The sequence below is a fragment of the Trachypithecus francoisi genome, unplaced genomic scaffold (assembly GCF_009764315.1).
Source record: "Trachypithecus francoisi isolate TF-2019V2 unplaced genomic scaffold, Tfra_2.0 Lachesis_group5, whole genome shotgun sequence".
Taxonomy (NCBI): Eukaryota; Metazoa; Chordata; class Mammalia; order Primates; family Cercopithecidae; genus Trachypithecus; species Trachypithecus francoisi.
In genome coordinates, this window is record NW_022681470.1 from 96,176,329 (window position 1) to 96,189,162 (window position 12,834).

Here is a 12,834-nt window from a genome sequence, read left to right on the forward strand (position 1 = left end):
AAAATGCACTCCAGGCTGAGACGGGTGGATCACGAGGTCAGGAGGTCGAGACCATCCTGGCTAACACGGTGAAACCCCGTCTCTACTAAAAAATACAAAAAAAAACTAGCTGGGCAAGGTGGCGGGCACCTGTTGTCCCAGCTACTCGGGAGGCTGAGGCAGGAGAATGGCATAAACTCAGAAGACGGAGCTTGCAGTGAGCTGAGATCCGGCCACTGCACTCCAGCCTGGGCAACAGAGCAAGACTGCCTGGGTGACAGAGCGAGACTTTTTTTGAGCGAGTCTCAAAAAAAAAAAAAAATGCACTCCAAAGAGCCAAATCTGAGCCACTATACCACCTGTTCCCATCATTCCCATTGGCACTACTAAGTCATGAAATTATCCAGATATATCCAGCCAGGCCAGGTTCCCTTGTCACCTGACCTCTCCGGACCTTAGAAAACCAGAGATTTAAGGGTGATACTCCTGGTAGAGATTACCCTCAGAGAGCTGACCTCACGCTCTGGGTAAGTAGCAGGGCAGTGGTCCTCCAGTCAAGCCTCTGTCATCCCAGGACACCTGCTCAGCCTCGAAACTACAGAGCTCCTGCTCTGTTAATAAACAGAGGGGCCAAAAAAAAAGGTGGGAGTTCCTCATGGAGGGGAAGAAAGGTTGATGAACTTCCTCACCAGGACGAGTGTGGAGCCTCCCCAAGTCAGGCATTGGGGTGGGGCTGTGGAGACGCCCATGTGCGGACATCCACTGCATTTCATGAGACAGAAGGAGGGCCCCCACTACAGTTCTGGGGTGTTTTGAAACTTTAGAACTTACTCCCCATGTTGCTGCATCCCAAAGACTAGAGATTTTACTCCCAAGAAGCAAAAGTGGCCACCCAGCTTTGTTCAGCTTCACAATCCAGGTACCATGAGAAAGTACTTGGTCCATCTTTCTTAAGTGCCTTTTTGCAGGCCAGGGTCTACTGAAGAAATCCTAAACAATATGAGTAAAATGGCCACTCAGGAGTAGTTCTGGAGATGATTCTGAAAACACCTCCCAGCCAGAGGCAGGGACCATGTGCCAGAGGCAGGAAAAGGCTCCTGAGGATATCAAAATCTGCACCCACTCTCTACCCATCCACACTCAGAGCCACCGTCCTCCCTACAGCCCAGTGCATTTATGCTCCTACAGGCATCACTATGTCCTTAAAGGGGCAAACTCTTAGGCAGAATAAGAAAAGAAAAATTACACCCACTGATAGTGAACATAATTTAATTTCCTTTGAAAATTGTAATTTTAGTATGGATAAAGTTTGGTTTTAGTCCTGACTGTGATTTATCTTGAAAAATATCTAGCAAAACGTTTTTTAATATTAGAGATTAATTGAATGATAAATTCATTTAAAATTAAAATGAAATTAACAGGGAAATAGCATTCAGTTTGCATCAATTCTCCATACCCAAAACATAGACACCATCAGTTCAGCTTCATTACATGAGCTGCACCCAACACTACCATTAACCTTATAAGCAGCAACACATACAGCAAAGTCATCTTCATCAAGCCCATCCATTATCATGCACATTTGCACAACTTCCTTACCAAGTCCAAGCAGATGAACGACTCCTTCCTCAGTGTTTTCATGGTCTTCAAATAAAGAGCACACATTCCCTGGATTTTGATGGAAGGTCATGCTTTTTTATAATGTGTCAGTTGTGACTCTTATTACTGCAACTGTTGTACTTTCCTTCTCTACATTTGCCCTTCAATAGGGTACTCATTTGGCTCCCCTCCTCTCCTACCCGGGGGCTCTTTCAGGGACCCTCACCTCCCCTGACTTTATGCTTCCATCTGTTTTACACACAGCCCATACTGAATGTCCAGCCCATACTGAATGATACATTTCAGGAGTTGCAAATTGGATTAACCTGAGTCCTTAGCTCAGTCACCGCCCCAACAGCAAGTCACCACCCCAACACTTACATCTGGGTGTTTGGTTTTCCTAAGGGAACATGCTAGAAAAAAGTAGATGGACAAAGACCTGCAGACTTTGTGCATAGTGACTTACATTATAGCAATTTTCTCATGGAAGCAGTCTCCCTATTTACTTGACTGCCTTTGCAGTTAGACAGTTAATTTCTATAGGTCAGATGATGTGTCATGTTGAACTCTACCTTTCACCACAAAGCACAGGGCACGGCCTCTGTTAAGGACACATGTAGGCCTGGGTGGAAGATGTACAAGTGAGGAACAGGCTCTCTGTGGTCAAACATGCCATCCTGTTCCTGGGAAGGTGGATAAGTCCCGAAGCTGGGCTGGGGTGCTTAGTGCTGTCAACTCCCCCAGCAGCCCACTCATTCTGCCCCTCACACACTAGGAGCTCCTGTCCTGGGCTCCCCAGTCCATGGATTCTCAAAATCAGAATTCTCTGGCTTCCACGAAATCAAATGGATGTCTAGCTGGAGACAGGACCTGAGCTGGAAGAACAAGGAAGACAAGCCCAGGTTTCCATCAGGGGAGAAGGAAGCAGAGGGTATGAGATGGAGGCAGCAGGAAGAGTGTAGGGCTAATGGGCACCCTCCCAGGATGTTTCAGGTGTCCTGTGACTGTGAAGGTCATTGGTCTTCAGCACACCCTAATCTTCTTCCTACGTATGTTCTGAGAGATGCACTGATCTCACCAGACATCATCAAGGAAGCTTTACCCAAACAGGTTTATTCTCCTCTGTGATTACATGGAAATATGATACCTGAGGGGCCCAATGAGAAAAGACTCAGTACCCTTTTCCAGTAGGAGACCATAGAAAAATGCATTTTTCCAAGGTGAACGAACTCCAAGTAACGTTTCATTTCTTCCATGCATTGCTCAGTTCAGTAGTGGAGCATGGGGTCTATGACACCCATCACAGAAGAGATATTGACCAGAGGTTTGTGCATTACAAGAATATCTGATTCTATTGATGTCTTATCAGATGCCCTCCAGCAAAACCAGCAGCAGTGATAACCCCCAAAGCCTTCAAAGTGCACACCCCAGTACTAAGCCTCATGCCCACCTCCAGCCTTTCCCTGCAACCCCAGTTTGGGGGCCACTTTAACTTTTGTGGGGCACTGCTGCTTGACCTACCAAAAGCCCCATCTCTTCTACTGGCACAAGCACCACAGCCTCTACTGCTGTGAGTGAGCTTGCCAGGGGGTCCAGCCATTGCTAGAGAATTACTGCTGACCTTGGCAGTACATTGAGATGAGCAATTTTAGAGGAACCAGAGACCCTAAGTGCCCAGGATTAACCTCAGTCTGATGTACCCACTCCTAACCTTCTATCCATGGTCTGAGCTCCTGAGTTCATCTTGACGAGGACTGTCTGATGTCCAGTGGTCTCCCTGGGTGTCCCTCATGGTTGTCTCCACACCCATGTTCTGGTCAGTGCTTAGCAGCACTTATGTCTCACTCTGTGAAAAATAAAGCTTCTCTTCTCCACCTACATTTCTATTTTGCCCCTCCCAAGGCTGCTCCATTGCTCTTCCCCTTCTTATCTCCCAGGCTGAGTACCTCCCAGACAAAAAGAATGAGAAATAACACTTATCTCCATTCATAGGGAGACCGTGAGGAGTTTACATATTGTGACCGGAAAGAGGCTGCAGAAGGACACACGGCTGCAGAGAAGATGTTCATACAATTTCTATAGGGAAGATCTGGGTGTTGAGGGAGTAGGAAGGGATCCTTGAAAGCTGAATAGGTGATGGGTGCAAAGAGAGAAATGGAGGTGGTTGCAAGGATATATACTGAGAGGAACTTAAGGAAAGGGGAAAAAATGAGATCATTTCAGGAGTTGCAAATTGGATATATATTCATAGGATCGATAATTTATATAGGACTCGTAATGTACCAGTGGCTTGACATACAGTAAATAACTTAATCCTCATTGAAGTCCTTTGAGTTGAATACTAGCCTTCTCCCATTTTACAGAGAGGAATCAATGTAGAATGGGTGCCGAAGGTCTCCCAGAAGCTGCCGTGCAAACCCAGACAGTTTCACTGACCACATGCTCCTGACCACCAAGGTACCCTGAATTCCTCTAAAACATTTTAAGAAATATGAAAAAAAAAAAAAAGGATCCTTAGACCTGGGCATAGAGACTTAGCCATGCCTGTGGAGTCAGATCTGTGCTCCAAAGTACCATTAGAACTCCTGCTGTCAGTGAATTGTCCCAAGATGTAGAAAGATGGCATCAGAATCAACTAAGAAAGTTTGGATTTGAGACGTTAGTACAGTTCATGGAAGCCAGAAGTTACAGCAGTGGTGACCTGCCACTGGAAACTGACTCCCACAAGTGAGGTCTCAGTAACTGTGGAGACAGACTTTTCAGTCCCCATCAGTGGACTTCTAGGCCAAGTCTCATTCATTAAAAAATTTATTCATTCAGTACATAGTTATGTGGCACTGGTCTAGGTGCTTGGATCAGTTTGAACCAAGATGAAGTCCCCTCTCAGGGAGCTTATATTCTAGTGGGCCCACTGGAGGCATCTTCTGGTTTCCTTGCCTGGCAGCAGATTAAGACAAAGGTGGCTCTATATTCAACTGGATTCCCACTCTGGTGCACTTGGCAGATGCTGGTAAAGGGTGGTTAAACCCAGTGAAGGCACCCATCATGGGCAAACTTTTGAGAACTGGATATTATTGCCTTAGTGGATACAAAAAGGACATCTAATATCTGCTTGCTTCCACACCCAAGGTAAGAGCTTAGTGAAGCAAGGAATAGGTGGTTATTCCAACCATAGGGGCAGAACGACACCCTACACCTCACACGGTGGAGTACACACCTGAGAGGAAGCTTCCAAAGCAAGAATCAGACAGGTACACTCGCTGTTCAGCAATATTCTATCTTCTGCAGCCTCTGCTGCTGATACCCAGGCAAACAGGGTCTGGAGTGGACCTCAAGCAATCTCCAACAGACCTACAGCTGAGGGTCCTAACTGTTAGAAGGAAAACTAACAAACACGAAGGACACCCACACCAAAACCCCATCAGTACGTCACCATCATCAAAGACGAGAGGCAGATAAAACCACAAAGATGGGGAAAAAGCAGGGCAGAAAAGCTGGAAATTCAGAAAATAAGAGCGCATCGCCCCCTGCAAAAGAACGCAGCTCATCGCCAGCAATGGATCAAAGCTGGATGGAGAATGACTTTAACGAGATGAGAGAAGAAGGCTCCAGTCCATCAAACTTCTCAGAGCTAAAGGAGGAATTACGTACCCAGCGCAAAGAAACTAAAAATCTTGAAAAAAGAGTGGAAGAATTGATAACTAGGATAATTAATGCAGAGAAGGCCATAAACGAATTGACAGAGATGAAAACCATGACATGAGAAAAACGTGACAAATGCACAAGCTTCAGTAACTGACTCGATCAACTGGAAGAAAGAATATCAGCGATTGAGGATCAAATGAATGAAATAAAGTGAGAAGAGAAACCTAAAGAGGAAAGAAGAAAAAGAAATGAACAAAGCCTGCAAGAAGTATGGGATTATGTAAAAAGACCAAATCTGCGTCTGATTGGGGTGCCTGAAAGTGAGGGGGAAAATGGAACCAAGTTGGAAAACACTCTTCAGGATATCATCCAGGAGAACTTCTCCAACCTAGCAGGGCAGGCCAACATTCAAATTCAGGAAACACAGAGAATACCACAAAGATATACCTCGAGAAGAGCAACTCCAAGACACATAATTGCCAGATTCACCAAAGTTGAAATGAAGGAAAAAATCTTAAGGGCAGCCAGAGAGAAAGGTCGGGTTACCCACAAAGGGAAGCCCATCAGACTAACAGCAGACCTCTCGGCAGAAACTCTACAAGCCAGAAGAGAGTGGGGACCAATATTCAACATTCTTAAAGAAAAGAATTTTCAACCCAGAATTTCATATCCAGCCAAACTAAGTTTCATAAGTGAAGGAGAAATAAAATCCTTTACAGATAAGCAAATGCTTAGAGATTTTGTCACTACCACGCCTGCCTTACCCTGAAGGAAGCCCTAAACATGGAAAGGAACAACCAGTACCAGCCATTGCAAAAACGTGCCAAAATGTAAAGACCATCGAGGCTAGGAAGAAACTGCATCAACTAACGAGCAAAATAACCAGTTAATATCATAATGGCAGGATCAAGTTCACACATAACAATATTAACCTTAAATGTCAATGGACTAAATGCTCCAATTAAAAGACACAGACTGGCAAACTGGATAAAGAGTCAAGACCCATCAGTCTGCTGTATTCAGGAGACCCATCTCACATGCAGAGACATACATAGGCTCAAAATAAAGGGATGGAGGAAGATCTACCAAGCAAATGGAGAACAAAAAAAAGCAGGGGTTGCAATCCTAGTCTCTGATAAAACAGACTTTAAACCATCAAAGATCAAAAGAGACAAAGAAGGCCATTACATAATGGTAAAGGAATCAATTCAACAGGAAGAGCTAACTCTCCTAAATATATATGCACCCAATACAGGAGCACCCAGATTCATAAAGCAAGTCCTTAGAGACTTACAAAGAGACTTAGACTCTCATGCAATAATAATGGGAGACTTCAACACCCCACTGTCAACATTAGACAGATCAACGAGACAGAAAGTTAACAAGGATATCCAGGAATTGAACTCATCTCTGCACCAAGCAGACCTAATAGACATCTACAGAACTCTCCACCCCAAATCAACAGAATATACATTCTTCTCAGCACCACAACACACTTATTCCAAAATTGACCACATCATTGGAAGTAAAGCACTCCTCAGCAAATGTATAAGAACAGAAATTATAACAAACTGTCTCTCAGACCACAGTGCAATCAAACTAGAACTCAGGACTAAGAAACTCAATCAAAACCACTCAACTACATGGAAACTGAACAACCTGCTCCTGAATGACTACTGGGTACATAACGAAATGAAGGCAGAAATAAAGATGTTCTTTGAAACCAATGAGAACAAAGATACAACATACCAGAATCTCTGGGACACATTTAAAGCAGTGTGTAGAGGGAAATTTATAGCACTAAATGTCCACAAGAGAAAGCTGGAAAGATCTAAAATTGACACTCTAACGTCACAATTAAAAGAACGAGAGAAGCAAGAGCAATCGCATTCAAAAGCTAGCAGAAGGCAAGAAATAACTAAGATCAGAGCAGAACTGAAGGAGATAGAGACACAAAAAACCCTCCAAAAAATCAATGAATCCAGGAGCTGGTTTTCTGAAAAGATCAACAAAATTGATAGACTGCTAGCAAGACTAATAAAGAAGAAAAGAGAGAAGAATCAAATAGACGCAATAAAAAATGATAAAGGGGATATCACCACCGACCCCACAGAAATACAAACCACCATCAGAGAATATTATAAACACCTCTATGCAAATCAACTAGAAAATCTAGAAGAAATGGATAATTTCCTGGACACTTACACTCTCCCAAGACTAAACCAGGAAGAAGCTGAATTCCTGAATAGACCAATAGCAGGCTCTGAAATTGAGGCAATAATTAATAGCCTACCAACCATAAAAAGTCCAGGACCAGATGGATTCACAGCTGAATTCTACCAGAGGTACAAGGAGGAGCTGGTACCAGTCCTTCTGAAACTATTCCAATCAATAGAAAAAGAGGGAATCCTCCCTAACTCATTTTATGAGGCCAACATCATCCTGATACCAAAGCCTGGCAGAGACACAACAAAAAAAGAAAATTTTAGACCAATATCCCTGATGAACATCGATGCAAAAATCCTCAATAAAATACTGGCAAACTGGATCTAGCAGCACATCAAAAAGCTTATCCACCATGACCAAGTGGGCTTCATCCCTGGGATGCAAGGCTGGTTCAACATACGCAAATCAATAAACGTAATCCAGCATATAAACAGAACCAAAGACAAAAACCACATGATTATCTCAATTAGATGCAGAAAAGGCCTTTGACAAAACTCAACAGCCCTTCATGCTAAAAATGCTCAATAAATTCTGTATTGATGGAACGTACCTCAAAATAATAAGAGCTATTTATGACAAACCCACAGCTAATATCATACTGAATGGGCAAAAACTGGAAAAATTCCCTTTGAAAACTGGCACAAGACAGGGATGCCCTCTCTCACCACTCCTATTCAACATAGTGTTGGAAGTTCTGGCTAGGGCAATCAGGCAAGAGAAAGAAATAAAGGGTATTCAGTTAGGAAAAGAAGAAGTCAAATTGTCCCTGTTTGCAGATGACATGATTGTGTATTTAGAAAACCCCATTGTCTCAGCCAAACATCTCCTTAAGCTGATAAGCAACTTCAGCAAAGTCTCAGGATACAAAATTAATGTGCAAAAATCACAAGCATTCTTATACACCAGTGACAGACAAACAGAGAGCCAAATCATGAATGAACTTCCATTCACAATTGCTTCAAAGAGAATGAAATACCTAGGAATCCAACTTACAAGGGATGTAAAGGACCTCTTCAAGGAGAACTACAAACCACTGCTCAGTGAAATAAAAGAGGACACAAACAAATGGAAGAACATTTCATGCTCATGGATAGGAAGAATCAATATCGTGAAAATGGCCATACTGCCCAAGGTTATTTATAGATTCAATGCCATCCCCATCAAGCTACCAATGACTTTCTTCCCAGAATTGGAAAAAACTGCTTTAAAGTTCATATGGAACCAAAAAAGAGCCCGCATTGCCAAGACAATCCTAAGTCAAAAGAATAAAGCTGGAGGCATCACGCTACCTGACTTCAAACTATACTACAAGGCTACAGTAACCAAAACAGCATGGTACTGGTACCAAAACAGAGATATAGACCGATGCAACAGAACAGAGTCCTCAGAAATAATACCACACATCTACAGCCATCTGATCTTTGACAAACCTGACAAAAACAAGAAATGGGGAAAGGATTCCCTATTTAATAAATGGTGCTGGGGAAATTGGCTAGCCATAAGTAGAAAGCTGAAACTGGATCCTTTCCTTACTCCTTATACGAAAATTAACTCAAGATGGATTAGAGACTTAAATGTTAGACCTAATACCATAAAAACCCTAGAAGAAAACCTAGGTAATACCATTCAGGACATAGGCATGGGCAAGGACTTCATGTCTAAAACACCAAAAGCAACGGCAACAAAAGCCAAAATTGACAAATGGGATCTAATTAAACTAAAGAGCTTCTGCACAGCAAAAGAAACTACCATCAGAGTGAACAGGCAACCTACAGAATGGGAGAAAATTTTTGTAATCTACTCATCTGACAAAGGGCTAATATCCAGAACCTACAAAGAACTCAAACAAATTTACAAGAAAAAAACAAACAACCCCATCAAAAAGTGGGCAATGGATATGAACAGACATTTCTCAAAAGAAGACATTCATACAGCCAACAGACACATGAAAAAATGCTCATCATCACTCGCCATCAGAGAAATGCAAATCAAAACCACAATGAGATACCATCTCACACCAGTTAGAATGGCAATCATTAAAAAGTCAGGAAACAACAGGTGCTGGAGAGGATGTGGAGAAATAGGAACACTTTTACACTGTTGGTGGGATTGTAAACTAATTCAACCATTATGGTTAACAGTATGGCGATTCCTCAAGGATCTAGAACTAGAAGTACCATATGACCCACCCATCCCATTACTGGGTATATACCCAAAGGATTATAAATCATGCTGCTATAAAGACACATGCACACGTATGTTTATTGCGGCACTATTCACAATAGCAAAGACTTGGAATCAACCCAAATGTCCATCAGTGACAGACTGGATTAAGAAAATGTGGCACATATACACCATGGAATACTATGCAGCCATAAAAAAGGATGAGTTTGCGTCCTTTGTAGGGACATGGATGCAGCTGGAAACCATCATTCTCAGCAAACTATCGCAAGAACAGAAAACCAAACACCGCATGTTCTCACTCATAGGTGGGAACTGAACAATGAGATCACTTGGACTTGGGAAGGGGAACATCATACACCGGGGCCTATCATGGGGAGGGGGGAGGGGGGAGGGATTGCAATGGGAGTTATACCTGATGTAAATGACAAGTTGATGGGTGCTGACCAGTTGATAGGTACAGCACGCCAACATGTCACAAGTTTACATATGTAACAAACCTGCACCTTATGCGCATGTACCCTAGAACTTAAAGTATAATAATAAAAAATAAATAAAAATAAAAATAAATCCTTATTGTTTAAAAAAAAAAAAAAAGAAAGAAAGTTGAAAAGTCCTCATCCTTTCCCAGTCTCATTCTCAGGAAACAACCTCATTCACCCAAGAGTCTTAAAAGTGCTTTTGTTTCCTACTTGGCTATAAGGTACGTGAGCAAATTAAAAAGATGGCCACATCTGCAGCCTTCCCTGTATCAGGATACTCAGACATGTTTTCTGTAATAATAGTGTTTTTAAAATGCCTGCTAATAATGTTTTGAATCATTATTTTTATTATATTAACTTTTATTTTACATTCAGCAAACAGAGATAATTTGACTTCTTCTTTTCCTATTTGGATGCCTTTTATTTCTTTCTCTTGACTGAATCCACTGACTAGGACTTCCAGCACTATGTTGAATAGGTGTGGTAAGAGTGAGAATTAATGTCTTGTTCCTGTTCTTAAGGGGATGCTTCCAGTTTTTGCCCCTCAGTATGATGTTGACTGTGGGTTTGTCACAGAAGGCTCTCATTATTTTAAGGTATGTTCCTTCAATACCTAGTTTGTTGAGGATTTTTATTATGAAACAATGATGGATTACACCAATTGTTTTTCTGTATCTATTGAGATTATCATATGGTTTCTGTTTTTAATTCTGTTTAGTTGGTGAATCACATTTATTGATTTGCTTTTTGTTGAATCAACTCTGCATTCCAGGAATAAAGTCTACAAACTTGATCATGTTGAGTTAGCTTTTTGAGGTACTGCTGGATTCAGTTTGTTTGTTAAGGATTTTTGCATCTGTTTCATCAGGGATATTTGCAATAGTTTTCATTTTCATTGTCTCTTTTCCAGATTTTGGTATCAAAATGATACTGGGTTTGTAGAACGAGGTTGGGAGGAGCTCCTCATCCTCGTTTTTTTTTGTAATAGTTTTAGTGGAATTGGTACCAGCTCCTCTTTGTACCTTTAGTGTAATTTTGCTGTGAATCCATCTGGTCCTGGGCTCATTTTAGTTGGTAAGATTTTTTGTTATTGATTCAATTTTGGAACTCAATATTGGTCTGTTCAGGGTTTTGATTTGTTTCTGATTCAGTCTTGGGGGGTTGTGTGTTTCTAAGAATGTATCCATTTTCCCTAGTTTACCTAGTTTGTGTGAATAGAGGTGGTCATAATAGTATCTAACGATCTTTTCTTTTTCTATGGGCTGTATCTGACGATCTTTTATTTTTCTGTGGGCTGGGTTGTAATGTCACCTTTGTCATTTATAATTGTGCTCTTTTCTCTTTGCTAATCTAGCTAGCAGTCTATTGATCTTGTTTATCCTTTCAAACAACAAGCTTTTGGTTTTGTTGATCCTTTGTAGGAATTTTTAGGTCTCTTCCATTTGGTTTTGCTCTGATTTTAAGTATTTATTTTCTTCTCCTAGCTTTGTAGTTAGTTTTTCCTGTTTCCAGGTTCCTTTAGGGATAATATTAGATTGTTAATTTGAGATCTTTCTAACTTCTTTATGTAGACATTTAGTGCTATAAACTTTCCTCTTAGCACTGATTTTGCTGCATTCCAGATATTTTGATATGTCGTGTGTCTGTTTTCATTTATTTCAAAGAATTGTTTGACTTATGCCTTAATTTCACTGTTTACCCAAAAGTCATTTGGGAACAAGTTGTTGAATTTACAAGTCATGTTGTAGTTTTTAAGAAATCTTCTTTGTATTGACTTCCATTTTATTCCACTATGATCAGAAAGTATGATTGGCTTAATTTTAATGATTTTGAACATATTGAGACTTGCTTTATGGCCAAGCATGTGGTCAATCTTAGAATATGTTCTACATGCAAATAAGAATATGTATTCTGTTGTTGATGGGTAGAGTGTTCTGTAGATGTCTATTGGGTCCAACTGGTCAAATAGTCCAGAATTGCTAGTTTTCCACCTTGATGATCTGTTTAATGCTGCCAGTGGGATACTGAAGTCCCCCCACTATTACTATGTGACTGTCTAAGTCTTTTCATAGGTCTAGAAGTACTTGTTTTATAAATTTATGTGCTCCAATGTTGGATGTGTATATACTTATGATAGTTAAATCTTCTTGTTGAGCTACAGTTTATGTAGTGCCCTTCTTTACCCTTCTTTACTTGTTGATTTAAAGTCTGTTTTATCTGATATGTGTGTGTGTGTATGTATGCATACACATATATATGTGTGTATATATGTATATATTTTAATGATTTTGAACATATTGAGACTTGCTTTATGGCCAAGCATGTGGTCAATCTTAGAGTATGTTCTACGTGCAAATAAGAATATGTATCCTGTTGTTGATGGGTGGAGTGTTCTGTAGATGTCTACTGGGTCCAATTGGTCAAATGTTGATTTTTAAGTCCAGAATTGCTAGTTTTCCACCTTGATGATCTGTTTAATGCTGCCAGTGGGGTATTGAAGTCCCCCACTATTACTGTGACTGTCTAAGTCTTTTCATAGGTCTAGAAGTACTTGTTTTATAAATTTAAGTGTTCCAATGTTGGTTACAGTTTATGTAGTGCCCTTCTTTACCCTTCTTTACTTGTTGATTTAAAGTCTATTTTATCTGATATATTTGTGTGTGTGTATGTGTATATATATACTGTGTATATACACATATATGTATATATACACATATATACA